The sequence below is a fragment of the Macrotis lagotis genome, chromosome X, assembly GCF_037893015.1.
Source record: "Macrotis lagotis isolate mMagLag1 chromosome X, bilby.v1.9.chrom.fasta, whole genome shotgun sequence".
Classification (NCBI taxonomy): Eukaryota; Metazoa; Chordata; class Mammalia; order Peramelemorphia; family Peramelidae; genus Macrotis; species Macrotis lagotis.
The window spans coordinates 349,050,622-349,067,597 of record NC_133666.1 but is presented as its reverse complement, the minus strand read 5'-3'; the positions used below and the strand labels follow the sequence as shown (position 1 = coordinate 349,067,597).

At 33.6% G+C, this 16,976-nt stretch overlaps 1 pseudogene; it reads right to left on the bottom strand.

Moving 5' to 3' along the window:
* Nucleotides 1-11,605: 11,605 nt before the first annotated feature.
* On the bottom strand, nucleotides 11,606-12,434 carry LOC141501642 (ferritin heavy chain-like; annotated as a pseudogene).
* Between the last annotated feature and the right edge of the window lie 4,542 nt (nucleotides 12,435-16,976).

The following is a 16,976-nucleotide window of genomic DNA, read 5'->3' as shown; positions in this document are numbered from 1 at the left end:
ACCCCATTTAAATGTTTTTGCTTGAAAATTGCCTGTTTTTATCCTTTAACAATTTTTCAATTAAGGAATGACTTGTAAACTTATACTTTTGATTCAAATCTTTGTATATTTTAAAAATGAGATCTTTATCAGAACCCCTAATTGTCACAATTGTTAAAGTTTTCTTCTTTCTATTTAATATTTACTACATTAAATTTACTAGTCTAAAAATATTTCTATTTCATATAATAAAATTCATTCATTTTTCAATGTATTATTTAATCTATTTCTTCTTTGTTTCATTATTCTATTTCCTAACCAATACCAGACAGATGTGATGACTGCAGCTTTATAATATAGTTTTAGATCTCGTACAGCTAGGCCAACTTTTTTTGAATTTTTTTTCAATAATTCCCATGATATTCTTGATCTTTTCTTTCCCCACATAAATTTTGGTACTATTCTTTCTAGTTCTGTAAAATAGTTATTTGGTAGTTTGGTATAGCACTGAAAAAGTAATTTAATTTAGATGGAATTGACATTTTTGTCATGTTATCTCACCCTAACCATGAACAATTGACAGATTTCAATTGTTTAGATATGACTTTATGTGAAAAATATTTTGCAATTGCAATCATACTGTTTCTAGATTTGTCATGATAGGTAAATTCTCAAGTATTTTGTACTGTCTACTGTTCTTTAAGTAGAATTTGCCTTTCTATCTCTTGCCCTTGAATTTCAATGTTTATAGATGGAATATTAGAAGATTTAAATTTTTATTTTGTATCCTGCTTCTTTCTGAAGGTGTTAATTTTTTCAAGTAATTTTTTAAGGTTTTTGCAAGGCAGATAAGTTAAGTGGCTTGCCCAAGGTAACACAACTAGGTAATTATTAAGTGTCTGAATCCAGTTTTGAACTCAGGTTCTCCTGACTCCAGTGCTAATGATCTATCCACTGCACCACCTAGCCACCATCAAATAATTTTTAAGATGATTTTTTTCATGTTGCCTAAGTATACTATCATATCATCTGTGAAGAGTAAAAGATATGTTTTCTCATTGCAAATTCTGATTCCTAGAATTTTTTTCTTCTCATTACTGAAATTAACATTGATAATATTATATTGAATAGCAGTGATGATAATGGACATCCTTATTTCCCTCCTGAATTCACTGCAAATATAACTTATTTATTCCCATTACATATAATGTTTGTTGATGATTTAAAATAGTATCTGCTTATTATTTTAAGGAAAACATACTCTCTAGTGTTGTTAGTAGGAATGGAAGCTTTATTTTTTCCAAGATATTTTCTGTAGATATTTAAATGATAATATGTTTTCTGTTAGTTTTGTTATTGATATAATCAATTATGTGCCTTATTTTCCTAATATTGAACCATACCTGCATACCTAGTACAAATCCTTATTGATCATGGTGAATTATCCTGATGGCATTATAATCTCTTTGCTAAATTTTTATTTAATATTTTTGCATCAATGTTCAATAGACAGATGGCTCTACAATTTTCTTCGTCTGTTTTGACTCTTCCTGGTTTGGCAATCTTCATAATATTGGTGTCAAAAAAGGAATGATAACAGAATACCTTCTCTTCTTTTTTTTGCATAGTTTATGTAGAATTGAAATTAATCTTTCCTTAAATGTTTGGTAGAATGCACTTGTAAATTCATCTGAACCTGGGTTCATTTTTCTTAGGGTGTTTATTGATGGTTTTTTCAATTTCTTTTTCTAAAATGAGATAATGAAGTATTCTATTTTCTCTTCTATTCACCTGGATATTTTCTAATTTTTTAAATAGTAATTCTTTCACCTGAGGTTATTAGATATGTTAGCATTCAGTTGAACAAAATAGCTCTGAAATTTCTCTTTAATTTCCTCTTCATTTCTGATAAGTTTAGCATTTCATATTTGATACTAATAATTTAAAATTGTTTTCTTTTTTATCAGATTAATCAAAGGATTATTTATTTTACAGTTTTATCTTTCATAAAAACCTACTCATAATTTTATTTATTAGCTCAATAATTTTCTTGTTACCAACTTTATTAAACTCTTCTTTGATTTTCAGAATTTCTAATTTGGCATTAAATTGTGGGTGTTTAATTTGTTCTTTTTTAAAGCTTTTTTTTAGTTATATGCCCAATTCATTCATCTCTACTTTCTCTATTTTATTCATATAAACATTCAGAAATATAAAATTTTCTATATGACTTCTCATTGTTGTCATTTTGTTGGATGAACTGGATGATTATTTCTGTAATTTTTTTGTTTGATCTACCCATTTAAAATTAGGTTAGGTAATTTCCAATTGACTTTTGATTTTTCTTTCATTGAACCTTTATTACATGTAATTTTTATTGTAACATGATCTGAAAATCATGCATTTATTATTTCTGCCTTTCTACATTTGACTGTAAGATTTCTATGCCCTATTATATGGTCAAATATCATTTAAGTGACATTTACTGCAGAGAAAAAGGTTTATTATTTTCTATTCCATTTAGTTTTCTCCAGAGATCTATCATATCTAAGTCTTCTAAGATTTTAATCACTTATTTAACTTCATTCTTGTTTATATTATGGTTAGGTTTATCTAATTCTGTGAGTGGGAGGCTGAAGTCCTCCATTGTATGATAGTTTTTCTGTCTATAATCTCTGTTTACGTCATTTAACTTCTGCAAGCTTTTGCATATTATACCACTTGGTACCTATGTGTTTAATGAGGATATAACTTCATTTTCTTTGCTGCCTTTGAGGAAGATAGAATTTCATTCCTTATTATGTTTATTGAGACCTATTTTTGCTTTTTTTTTGTCTGAGATCAAGATTGCTTCCCCTGATTTTTTTTCCTTCCCTGAAATATATTTTATTCCAGTCTTTTATCTTTACCCTGTCTACTTTCAATGTGTTTCTTTTAAACAACATATTGTGGGATTTCAGTTTTTATTGCATTCTCCTATATGCTTCCATTTTATGGGAGAGTTCATCCCATTTATATTTTCTGCTAAGATTCCCAACTCTGTATTTCCCTCTATGCCATCCTTCCCCATTTATATTATTCTTTCCTTTCCTTTTGTTCTTTCTCATCAATATTCTGCTCCTTTTCCCCCTTTAGTATTTCTTTTAACTTTTAATTTTAACCTTACTTTTATGATTTGTATCATCTTTCCTTTTATCAATGAACTCTTTCCCTTCCCCGCCACCCCACTGTCCTGTTGTATAGGATAGATATTTAAAGTCAATTGGAAGATATGTTATTCCATCTCTGGGTGAAATCTATTGAGAGTATTATTTGATCAGTGTTCACATCTTTACATCTCCTATAATTGCTCTTTCTGCCTCTTCACTTGATATTATTTATCCACTAATACCTAGCCTTCCCCTAGTATAATCCTTCTTTTGTTTTCATTATTAAATCATTTTGTTATAACTACAGCCCCTTCATCAAGTTATGCTCCTTTAATTTGTCCATATAGATGTACCATTTTCAAAAGCTGATTGATTGATTGATTGACTGTTTGATAAGCAGCACTGCCTCATAGTCATTTTCTGTTTCATTCAGAATTAAACTTCTCATGAGTCATAAATCACATTCAATTATAATTGATTTGCACTGTCCCATTCTTTTCAAGATTTATATTCCTTGTGAACTAAAGCATCATGCAAAATCAAATCATTCCTTGGACCATTTATAGCTTCCCCTTTTCCTCCATTCCCCAAGCACACTCCCACTAATTTTATCCAGAGAATGAAGCAATTCAACATCACTTCACAATGATTGTTTAATCACCAATTTCTCTCTTTCCCCATCTCTTTGGCATTCAAACCATAGTTCTACTATTCTTCACAATTAACATATTGTATATGCTATTTACCACTGACACCTTTGTACTTTAATACATGGTACTATAAGCCTTGTTAATTAAGATATAGATCAAGGCAAGATCACTTTCTAATCTATTTATGTCCAACCCTTCTAAATATGGTATCACCTTCTGTAGTTATTATATTCTATCTGTCATTAACTAGATTATATAAAGTGAGGCCATTTCATGATTTATTTATATAAAGAGCCCCAATGCATTGGGATAATATTAAAGTTTCTCTTAAGAATTCAAGCGAGTCTATATATATGGGGAGCTATTTCATTTACTCTTAAACAAGAATATTTTATTAATGTATAAAAACATTATTTGTACAAAATGAGAATAAATATTAAATTAAAATTTAAAAAAGAATTTTATAATTGATTGTAAGGAATGAGAGATACTGACACAGGACTGAGCGGTATGGCATGCCCTCATGGGGGGTTGGTGTTACACTCAATGAGCAAGACAGAATTGAAGTATCTCAAAGGAAATGTGGGATATCAAAGTTTAGAATAAACACCCTAGCTATTTCCAAGGACTATTTGAGCTTTCCAAACTAATTTTTTCCCTATCATGAACAGGTGGACACACTGCATTTGTTTCAAATATAGTGATGTCATTTTGCTCTTTTTCGATAATGATGGATAAGAACCAGAAATACTCATATCCTCTAGGTATAATCCCTTGAACTAGGCTCAACTCTTTTAAAATATTCTAATAGAAATACACATCTCAAGAGTTATAAGTGTTATTTTGTTTTGTAGGAATGCATACTTAATGTTCGTGACTAGTGATTGTCCCCCCCTTTCTGTTTAACTCCTTATGTATATCTTTAGTCTTATATTTGAAGACTAAAATTGTTGATCAGTACTGATCTTTTTATCAGAAAACTTTGGGAAATCCTCCATTTCATTGAATCCACATTTTTCAGAATATGCTGAATTTCACTGGGTGGTTAATTCTTGGTTATAGTCCAAGATCCTTTTCCCTTCAAAATATATTCCATGCCCTCCTTTCCTTTAATGTTGAAGCTGCTTAGAGACTTCTGGTCAAAATGCAGGTGAGAGGACAGGCTCAAAACTAGTCTATTAATCTTCTCTCCTGATCTTCCTTCATATATAATCTGAAACAAACCTTTAATAGAAATCTGATCTACCAAACCCAGAAAGAGAAGCTAGAAGAATAAGATCTACCTCAAGTCTTGTCCTCTGGGATCGTGGATGAACTGGGGGCAGAGGGTGGGCTCTTCCAGGACTACAGAACAGGGCCAGAGACTGAGAGCTCCACTAGCCTGATCTGTGGGGCAGAGTAGAGCCTGGAAGCCTAAAAGCTGGGCAACCCTGTTTGGCCACAAGGACAACTAGGGAACAGAGGCATTGATTGTCGCACTGACAATCTGGAACTTGCCTGCAGAGTTGGAGGATGAGTTACAGTGCTGGAGAGCTGCAGCCAGACCATAATTGCAGCTGAAGCCTTTTCCCATAACAAACACAATTACAGCCCAACTATGCCCAGGCTAAAAGCAGCAGACCTCCCTCAGCTGTGAATATGGAGAGCAATTACCTTGCCCTAGAGCAAAACCCGCCATTGGACAAGCATAAAAGTACTCAACAGCTTCACTAACCCCTCCAAGCTAAGGGAGAGGTCCTCAAATTAAGGTCACAGACAATCCAGAGAAAGTAACCCACACAATCTACTGAAAAATGCACCTTGGAGTTACTAAAGCCAGTGAGTAAAGTCTCCAAGGGATCTCATCACCAAACATCTGTGAACCATCCCTTCAGCAATATAAGGTCAGAGAAAAGGAGGGTCCATAGAGGAATTCCTAGAAGTAAAAGACCCTAATTCAGAGAGAACTAGAACCTCTGAGAAGAATATGATCTGGTCTTCAGAACAGAAAGACTTCTTTGAAGAAATCAGGAAGGAGATTAAAAATCAATTGGAAAATTTGGGAGAGACAATTAACACCTTGCACCAAGAAAACAAATCATTGGAAAATACAATTTGACAAATGCAAAAAGAAAATAATTCTCTTAAAATCTCAATTATTCAAATGGAAAACTCTTTCAAAAATAGAATTGACCAATTGGAAAAGGTGCTACAAAAGATAAATTAAAATTCTTCTATAAAAAATGAATGGAGTCTGTGGAAAGTAATGACCATGAGACAGCAAGAGTCTGTTGAAGAAAACCAAAAAATTGAAAAAAAATAGAAGGAAATATAAAATATCTCATCAGCAAAACCACTAACCTTAAGAATAGAATGAGGAGAGACTACCTGAGAATTATAGTTATTTCTGAAAACATTGAAGAGATAAAAAAAGCATGAACTCACTATTTCAGGATTTAGTGATGAAAAACTGTCCTGATATCATGGAACCAGAGTGCAATATCATTTTTGAAAGAATACATTGATGCACTCCAGAAAAAGATCCTTAAATGAAAACATCAAGGAATGTTTTAGTCAAATTCCAGAACTATTGGATAAAAGATAAAATCCTGCAAGCAGCCAGATAAAAACAATTTAGATGCCAAGAAGCCACAGTAAGAATTACACAAGACCTGGCTGCATCAACATTAAGGAATCAAAAGGCCTAGAATGAGATATTCTGAAGAGCAAGGGAGCTTAGAATTCAGCCAGGAATCCACTACCCAGCAAAGCTGAGCCTTCTCTTCTAGGGGGAAAAGATGGATATTTAATGAAATGGAACACTTTCAACATTTCCTGATTAAAAAAAGGTAGCATAGTAGAAAATTTAGGCATCAAACAGGAGACTCAAGAGACACATTGAAAGGTAAAGAAAAAAGAATTGTAACTCTAACTATTAGAGAGAATATAATTAGCCAGAAGCAATGGACACTCATGACTTTTCTGTAACTCAGAATGATTTTTAAAAAAATACCTACTTAAAGAAGGGGAACAGTACTGAAAAAGGAGGATGGAGGAGATTGGATCAGGTAAATTTCATTACATTAAGAGGTACAAAAAACCTATTGTAATAGAGGGGAAGAAGGAAGGAGAAGAGAAAAACCTAAATCTTCCTCTCATCAGACTTGGCTTAAAGTTAATTTACACAAACACTCAGTTAAGAAACTAATCCTAACTTTCAAGTACTAAAAGTAGAAAGGGAAGGGAGGGTACAGGGAGAAGGAGAAAAAGGGTAACTAATAGAAGGAAGGGAAGGAAGAAGGGGAAAATGGAAAGCAGAAAGCAAGGGGAGGGGAGTTGATATAATAAGGCAAACACACTGAAGAGGTCAGTATACAGAAATAAAATACTAAGTAATATAAAAAAGGTAAAATACAAATAGAGGCAACATTGTATGGAGGGCAGTAAAGAGTTAATAAATATAACTTTGAATGGGAATGAGATGAACTCTTGCTTAAAACATAAGTGAATAACAGAGTGGATTAAAAACCAGAAACCTACAATATGCTCCTGACAAGAAATTAATTTGAAACTGATGGATATATATAGGGATACATATTGGGTAAAGATAAAAGATAGTAGCAAAATATATTTTGCTTCGGTTGAAGTGAAAAAATCAGGGATAGAAATCCTTATCTCAGACAAAGCATCTGCAAAAATATCATTAAATTGACAAGGAAGGATACTATAAACTCCTAAAAGTAACTATAGATAATAAAGTAATTTCAATACTGAATATGTAGGAGCCCAGTGGTATAGCATCCAAATACTTAGAGGAGAAGTTGAAAGAAGGACAGGAAGACATAGATAGCAAAACTCTGCTAGTGGGAGACCTCAATCTCCCACTCTCAGATTTAGACAAATCTAATCATAAAATAAATAACATGTAAATTAAGGACATAAATAGATGTTTTAGAAAACCTAGCTATGATAGTGTTATGGTGGAAACTGAATGGGGATAGAAAGGAATATACTTTTTTTCCTGCAGTATATGGCACTTACACAAAAATTGACCATGTACTAGGGCATAAAAATGATCAACTGCAGTAAGGCAGAAATAGTGAATACATCTTTCTCAGATCATAACGCAATACAAATCATATATAATACTGCACCAAGGAGATACAGGTCCAAAACTAATTGGAAACTAAATAATCTCATTTTTAAAAATGAGTGGATCAAACAACAAATTATAAAAAGAATTAATTATTTTATCCTGTATAATGACAATATGAAACAACATACCAAAACCTAGGGGATTCACAAAAGGCAGCTGTCAGAGGATATATTATATCTTTAAATGATTGCATGAATAAATTAAAGAAAGAGGAAATCAATGAACTAAATATGCAACTAAAAATTATAGAAAGAACAAATTAAAAACCTCCAATTAAATAACATATTAGAAATTATAAAATTTAAAGAAGAAATTAATAGAATTGAAATTAAGAAAACTATTGAACTAATAAACAAAACCAAGCTTTGGTTTTATGAAAAACTAATAAAACTGAAAAACCTCTCATCAATTTGGTTAAAAAAAAACAAAGTCAAATTACTGTTATCACAAATGAAAAATGTGAACTCAGCACCAATGAGGAGGGAATTAAAGTAATAATATGGAATCATTTTGTCCAACTCTATGCCAAATAATTTGACAATCTAAGTGAGATGGATGAATATTTACAAAAATCTAAGTTTCCCAGGTTAAGTGAAAAGTAAATTAAAAACCTAAACAGCTCTGTCTCAAAAAATGAAATTCAATAAGCCATTATTGAACAACCTAAGAAAAAATGTCCAGGTCCAGATGGATTCACAAATGAATTGCTTCAATTTTTTAAGGAACAATTGGTTCCCATTCTATATAAACTCTTTGGAAAAATAGGGGAAGATGAAACTCTACCTGTTTCTATGAAACCAATATGGTGTTGATACCTAAACCAGGAAGTGTTAAAACAGGGAAAGAAAAGTATAGACCTATTTTCCTAATGAATATAGACACCAAAATCTTAAATAAAATCTATTACAAGAAGTTATTACTAGTATAATAGATTATGACCAAGTAGGATTTATTCCACGGATGCAGGGTTGTTCCAAATTAGGAAAACTGTTAGCATAATTAATTATATCAATAGGAAACCTGTCATAAATCACATGATTATATCAATAGATGCTGAAAAAAGCTTTTGACAAAATACAGCATCCATTCCTACTAAAAACAATGGAGAGAGTAGGAATAAATGCTTTGTTGCTTAAAATAATAAGCAGAATTCATAGGTTTTCTCCATTGGTTGTCCAATTTCTCTGAACTGCTAAGAGGAGCTGCAGTCCTCAAGGTTAATTAACTCACAATGTTGTGTGTGTGTGTGTATATATATATATATATATACACACACAAGGTTCCTTTGGTTTCATTTCCTTTATTCATACATACATTTCATTCCAAGCTTCTCTAGAGTTTGACCATTTATGGTTTCTTATGAAACGATAGTATTCATATAACTTTATGAATTGAAGGGAGGGGCATCCTCTCAATTTCCAATTCCTTGCCAGTACAAAAAGAGCAGCTATGAATATTGGGGCATGTAGGATTTTTCCTATTTTTTATGATTTCTTCCAGATATGAATCTTGTGTTGGTATTAATGGTTCAAAGGATAAGACCAATTTTATTACTTCTTGGGCAGCATTCCATATCTAGAATGGTTGGTCAGTTCACAACTCCACCAACAATATATAAGGGTTCCAATCTCCCCACAACCTCTCCAACATTGATGATTTTCCCTTTTTTGTCATCTTAGCCAATCTTATATGTGTGAAGTGGAACCTCATAGTGGTTGTAATTTGCATTTCTCTAGTCATTATTGATTTAAAGCATTTATTCATATGATTATATATATAACTTTAATTTATTCCTTTGCAAACTGTCTATCCATATGCTTTGATCATTTATTAATTGGGGAATGATTTATAATCTTATTAATTTTGTGCAATTCCTCATATATTTTAGAAATGGTACCTCTATCAGTAACTCTAACTGTTAAAATTGTTTCCCAGATTTCTGTTTTCATTCTAATTTTTGAAACAATGGTTTTATTAGAGCAAAGGCTTTTTAATGTAATATAATTAAAATCGTCCATTTTACAATTTATAATATACTCGATATCTTGCTTCATCATAAATTTCTCTCTGCTCCATAGATAGTGTTTCTTGGCCTGTTGATTGGACTGTTGTGTCTCATTTTATGTCTAAACCCTGTACATATTTTTCCTTGTATTAGTATACAGTGTGAGATTTTGGTCTAGGTCTAATTTTTGCAGTACTATTTTCCAAGTTTCTGAAAAATTTTTGTCAAATAATGGTTCTGTTTACAGAAACAGGAGAAATCTTCAGTCATTTATTCTTGGTTCTTTTGACCCTATCCTAATCCACTGATACATTAACTCTATTTTTTTTTACCTTTTCATTTTTTTTTTCTTTTTGCAAAGCAATGGGGTTTAGTTTACTGGTCAAGGTCACAAAACTAAGTAACTATTAATTGTCTGAGAACAGATTTCAACTCAGTTCCTCCCACATTAAAGGATTGGTACACTATCATGCCTCCTATTTTTCCCATTATTCTTTTTGTTAACCAGCACAAGGCACTTGAAAACTGCCACTTTATAGCACAATTTTAGGTCTGGTAGATCTAGGCCAACTTCCTTGACATTTTTTTTTATTTTCATCTGTTCCCTTGATATCCTTGAACTTTTATTCCAAATGAATTTGCTGCTATTTTGTCTATCTTGGCTAAATAGTTATTTGGTCGTTTGATTAGTAAGGCACTGAATAAGTAATTAAAATTGGGCAGAATTGTCATGTTTTTTTTTATATCAACTTCACCTAATCATGAGCAATTGACATTTTTCTAATTGCTTAGATCTGACTTTATTTGCATGAGAAGTGCTTTGTAATTTTGTCCAGAGTTTCTGGGTTTATCTTGGGAGGTAGAATCCCAAGTATTTAATGTTTGTTGTTATTTTAAATGAAATTTTGCTCTCTATCTCTTGTTCTTGGACTTTATTGTACATATATAGAAATGATGGTGATCTATGTGTTTATGTTACATCCTTTTATTTGACTAAATTGGTTAATTCTTCTCATTTACACTTTACCATACTCTTTTAACAGTCCCTTCTTCCCTTTTATTTCCCTCCCCTCCCACTTCCCAGAAATTTTGGAAGTCTTCTATTTCATTGAACATCTACCTTTTCTCCTGACAAAATATGCTGAATTTTGCAGAATAGTAAATTCTCATTTGTAATCCAAGTTCCTTTACTTTCTGAAATATCATACTTCTGGTCTTCTGGTCCTTCAATGTTGAAGCTGATAAAACCTGTGTAAATCTAATTATGGTTCCTTTGTACCTAAATAGCTGCTTTTTGACTTCTTGAAGTATTTTCTTCTTTAATTGAGAATTCTGAAACTGGGCTATCATAGTTGTTGGAGTTTTCATCCTAGAATCTCTTTCTGGAGGACTTATGTGTATTATTTCAAAGTCAATTCTGTCATATTTGGACATTTTTCCTGGTAACTTCCTGAAAGATGTTTTGCAGGTTCTTTTTTTTTCTCTAGGCTTTCTGGTCATTTATTAATTTGTAAATTCTCTCTCTTTGATCTATTTTTGGGCCATTTGTTCTTCATTTTCTTCAATTATTTTCAGTCTTTTCATTTTGTATGATGGAATCTTGTGATCTTGTAGGTTCATTGGTGTCTTTTTGTCCAATTCTAATTTTTAGGGTTTTATTTTTTTTTATTTTTTTATCAGAACCAAGTCACTTTTGGGGGATGTAAATGGTGGTCGTTTTTTGGTACAGATTATGAAAAGGTCAGATAACCAAAATATGCATGCACTGAAAGACAGCAGGAGTCTGGCCCACGGTTCCCAGGTGTGGGGGGAGCCGGGGTGGCTTAGTTCTCATGGTCGCTGTCTCCAAGGGTGTGCTTGTGAAAAAGATATTCCGCCATGCCAGAATCGAGGGCCCCCATCTTGGGCAGGCTGGTTACGTGATCACCCAGCTGTTGGATGGACTTGACCTGTTGGTCCAGGTAGCGCGTCTGGATGAAATCCCATAGGTGGGGGTCGCTCTTGTCAGTTGCCAGCTTGTGCAGTTCCAGTAGAGACTGATTGACGCTTTTTCCCAAGTGCAGCGCACACTCCAAGGTGTTCAGCCGGCTCTCCCAGTGGTCGCGGTCTGGTTTCTTGATGTCCTGCAGGAAGATGCGGCCGCCGCGCTGGTTCTGCAGGGCATGCTCGCGCTCCTCCCGGGACTGGCGCGGGAAGTACTTGGCCAAGTTCCTCAGCGCCACGTCGTCGCGGTCCAAGTAGGACGACATGCTCAGGTACACGTAGGAGGTGTAGAGCTCCAGGACTGATAGCGGCCTCCGAGTCACGGTGGTAGTTCTGGCGCACCTGAGAAGGAGACGCGGCGGTCATGGCGGCGGCGGCGGCGGCGGCGGCTGAGCGGGCGGGAGGACAGCAGAAGTGTTGGGGCGTGGAGGTGAAGGTGGACAGGTGGCAAGGGCGGCTCCGGCCGGGAATCGTGCGGGTTCCGTTCAAGCACTGTTGAAGCAGTAAACCGCAGCGACTCCCCTCCCTGTGCTTCTGGCCTAGGGCTTTCTTTTCTTCAGTTAGCTCTTGGGTTTCCTTTTCCAGTTAGTTAATTTTAATTGTTACTTAATTGCATTCCTTTTCCAGTTGTTCAATTTGAGTTTTAAATGACTTGTAATCCTCTTCCACTTGGTCAATTTTATTTTTTGAAGAATTGCATTCTTTTTCCACTTGTTTATATTTGCTTCTAAAAGAGTTGATTTCTTTGGTTAATTTTTTCATAAATTTCCTGCAAGGCCCTTTTTCCTCCCCATTTTTCTTCTTCTTCCTTTCTTTTTTGGTTTTTAAATTCATTTGGAAACTCTTCTATGAACTTTTGGATTTGAGTCCAATTCATAGAAAATTTAAGACTTTCCCTGAAGGTAAGTTTTCACTGCTTCCTTCTTCTGAGGTGCCATTGTTTTTATCTTTGTCTGCAGAGTAGCTTTCTATAATGAGCACTCTTTTAGCTTTCTTGCTTATCTTTATTGTTTGAATTGTAATATGGAGTTATATGGAGTATAGATACACATATTTTATGCTGGAGCTGTGGTTTGATTCCTGATTTTTAATAGGCCAAGATATTACTTATTTTTTTAAGCATTGCTTTTACAGAGTGTTTTCCCCCCCTCCTTTATTTTTAGGTTCTACTTATACAATGGTTTGTTCCCAATCCAGTCTTGTCTTTTGTCCCAGTATTCCCAGGGTTCAGACGTTGTTTGGGGTTAGGATTCTCCCTTTTGATTTAACATATAGCATCCCAGATCTCTACTGTTGTCAAGCTTTCGATAACTGGACTGCACTGCGGCTAAAATCCTCCTGCTGACTTTCCCAGCTCCTGCCTTACTGGGTTTTACTTCCCCCCCCTCCCCCATTGAGACTGGCCTTCACTGTAGATTCTTCATGAGGTCTACAGTTGGAAACTTCATTGAATCTTCCCTTTTTTGTGGGATCTGCAGCTTTAAAGTTTGTTAAGAGGTTTCATTATCATTATGTATGGAAGAGCTCCAGGAGAAAATAGCTTCATGTTATCATCTTTAAAATCATTTTAAAGATTTTTCATGAAGTTTTTGATTTGACTACAATTCATAAACTTTTTTGAGATTTCCCATGTAGGTAATTTGTCACTGCTTTATACTTCTGAGATGCCATTTTTATCATCTCTTTCTGAATATTGACTTATTATTGTTAGCACCTTTTTTGCTCATTTTGATAGTTGAACTCTGTTCCTGGAGTATAGCGTGTAGAGTTGTTTTGATGGTCCCAGAATCTGGTCTCTGGCTTACCATTTTCCAAATTGTTGCCTATATATCCCAGGAATATACCTATATAGAAATTTGTTTCCAACCTAGTCTTGTCTGTTGCACCAGTATTTCCAGATCTCAGACTTTATTAGAGGTTGGCACGTTCCCTGCTGTCCTGATATATAGCTGAGCCAGGATCTGGGATGTATTGCAGCTAGAAGCCTCCAGCTGACTTTTGTACTCTCCTGACTCACTGGGTTCTACTTCCCCTTTTCCTCCAAAGAGACAGACTTCCTCTGAAGACCCTCCATGATGTCTAGAATTGAGAACTTGGTTTGCTCTTTTTCAGTGAAATCTGTAGATTTAATGCCAGTGTAAAGATTTCATTTAACATTGTGTAGAGAAAAGCTCCAGGAGTACGCAAACTTCATGCTACCATCTTGGCTCCACCCCAGATGTGTCAGTTCTAATTTTTAAGGAATTGTTTTCTTCATTGAGCTTTTGTATGTCCTTTTAAATCTTAACAATTCTATTTTTTAAAGAGTTTTTGCTTCAATGCAATTTCGCACCTCTTTTTTTCCAATTGACCAGTTTTCCTTTTTAGAGCATATTTCTCATGGGTTTTATGTACCTCTTTTACCATTTGTTATATTCTGGTTTTTAGCATGCCATTTTCTAAAATATTTTATTGTCTCTCTTTTACCAAACTGCTGACTTGTTTTTCATGATTTTCCTGTATCAGTCTCATTATCCTTCTCAATTTTTCCTTTCTCCCTTTCTTACTTGATTTTCAAAATTATTTTTGAATTCTTCCTTGATCTGATATGACTTCATATTTTTCTTGGAGGCTTTGGAGGTAGGACCTCTAATTTTGTAATTTTCTTCTAAGTGTGTACGTTGTTCTTTTGTCTAACTTTCTATGGTCAGACTTTTGTTTTTCTGTTTGCTCATTTTTTAAATCTATAATTTGATTTTACCTATTTGTTATAATAGAGCTCTGCTTCTAGGGTGGAGAGTGCACTTGTCCCAAACTTCGGAGATTTTATGCAGTTTTTTTCAGAGATACTTGTAGGAGACTGCAATCAGTTTCTTCAATGTGATGTGATCTCAAGAGTTGTTTACTAGTTTCCTGGCCTGTACTCTGGTCAATGAGTATTCACAAGCACTCTTTCTTTTGCCTTGGAACTGTGAAAATGGTCCTGGTTCCCCTGCAGCAACACATTCTGCACCTCTGCTATTCCTCTACCTGGAATGACAAGTCAGGACTGTGATCCAGATTTAAGTATTGGGAAAAGAACAGAGTCCTGCCTTGTTGCTAGCAAGGATATTCCTACAACTTCCTTCTGACCTGTTGTTCAAACTCCTGACCATCTGGGACTTGAGACTATTGCTGCTGATTCAGAGGTTCTAAAGTCCTGCTTCTGATTTGCTGAAGCAAAGTCTATGCTGGTATAGCCTGTACTGGACTAACCTCCAAACTCACCCAGATTTGATAGATGTTTCTTGATGAATTTACAAGTTTTGTTGGGCTAGAAAATTGTTTTACTCAGTTTTTTTGTGGGTTCTGCCACTTTAAATTTTGGTTATAGTCATTGTTTAAAAACATTTGAAGGGGTTTGGGGGAGAATTCCAGAAAGTTCCTGCCTTTAGTCTACTATGTCAATTCTGTCTCTCAAAACCCAGGTTTTAATAAATAAATTAGTTTGATAGGAAAACAATCTGAATGGAACATGCATTCATTGACACTGATCATGTAATTTTTTTATTGTTACAGAACACTTTATAATTGAATTGCAAAAATGAGAAATTATAATCATATTTTGACTATACCTTCCAATATAGTCACAATGAAAAACAATAGCGTTTAAAGAAAGTGACTTACTCATTAGACCTATTTTTAAGTGATGGCAGACATTGTACTTAGTCATGAAATGAATATTCTTCAGAAACATTATGTTCAATAGAAGAAAAATGATATCAATTATTGCATTGATGTGTCCATTTTTCTTTTCAGTAGAATTAAATTTCTTTAGAGAAGATTTTCACTCACATTTGTATGTCTATCACAGAACCCACCACTGTTTCTTATGAAAATACTTAACAAATTTAAGTTGAATTGAATTGGATGTTTAATCTTATTTCTGGCAGCTAAATCAATCAACAAGCATTAATTGAACAATAACAATTTGCTACACATTACACTATGTACAAAGGATATACATATACAGATGATGGAAATCATGACTCATTCTAATAAAAAAGAGCATATATACATATACATATATACATATATATATATAGAATAATTATAAATAGAATAGAATAGAAAAAAAAAGCAGTTAAATAAAATTAGCTTGGAAGGAAAGATTCCAGCATTTGGGAGAAGGGAGGAAAATGTAGAGCACTGAGCTGTATCTTGAAAGAATAGATAGATTCTTTGAAGTGTAGCAGAGTACTGAATGCATTTCAGGCTTAAATGTAAAAGTATGGAGAAGGTAGAGGGAGTATGGTGTGTGAGTTTCAGAGAATAACATTTTAATTTGATCAGAGAATTGGGGGGGGTAATGTACAAGGAGGCTTAAAATGTTTTTTGGAGCAATGTTTGGGAGGCTTTTGACCTCACATTACTGGTGCTCTAGAAGATTATTACTATAGAGCTAGTTTTATCCTTAAGTAAATCTTTTTTTATGATACAATGTGGAAGATACAGCAGAGTAGGAAGATTTGTGAGGCAGCTAGAACAATTAGAAATCAATTGCTAATTGAAGTGTTAGAATATTTTTATATTTGAAATATAGACATATATATGTTAAATGTGCATATATACACATATCTTCTTTACAATATGAATATTTTAACCACAAATCTGAGGGAATGAAGATATTAAATTCCTGTATACAAAGTATATGAAAAAATACTTTATGTCAATAAGTAGTACATAATGAAATAAAACTATCAAAAGTATTCAAAAGCATATATTTGCTCTCTTTAAAATCAAGAATTTTGAAAGCAGAGATAATCAGACACTATTTTAAAATCATAGTTCTGTATAGCAAGAAGTAGAAATATTTTTCTTAGATTTTAATTTATTGTACATGATCTTGCTTTTTAAATCACCTCTGAGAAAAAGAATTCCCATAAGAAAGGCATAATCTAATCAAAATAACTTTTTATGAAAAATACAATTCACAACCCAGTTATTGGTGAGTCAGAAAAAAAAAATTGGTGTCAACGAATATGTGAATATGTTTACACATTAGATCCTGGTCCATCTGTGGTGTGAGAGCTTTGTCTGCCCATGACAACTTGGTT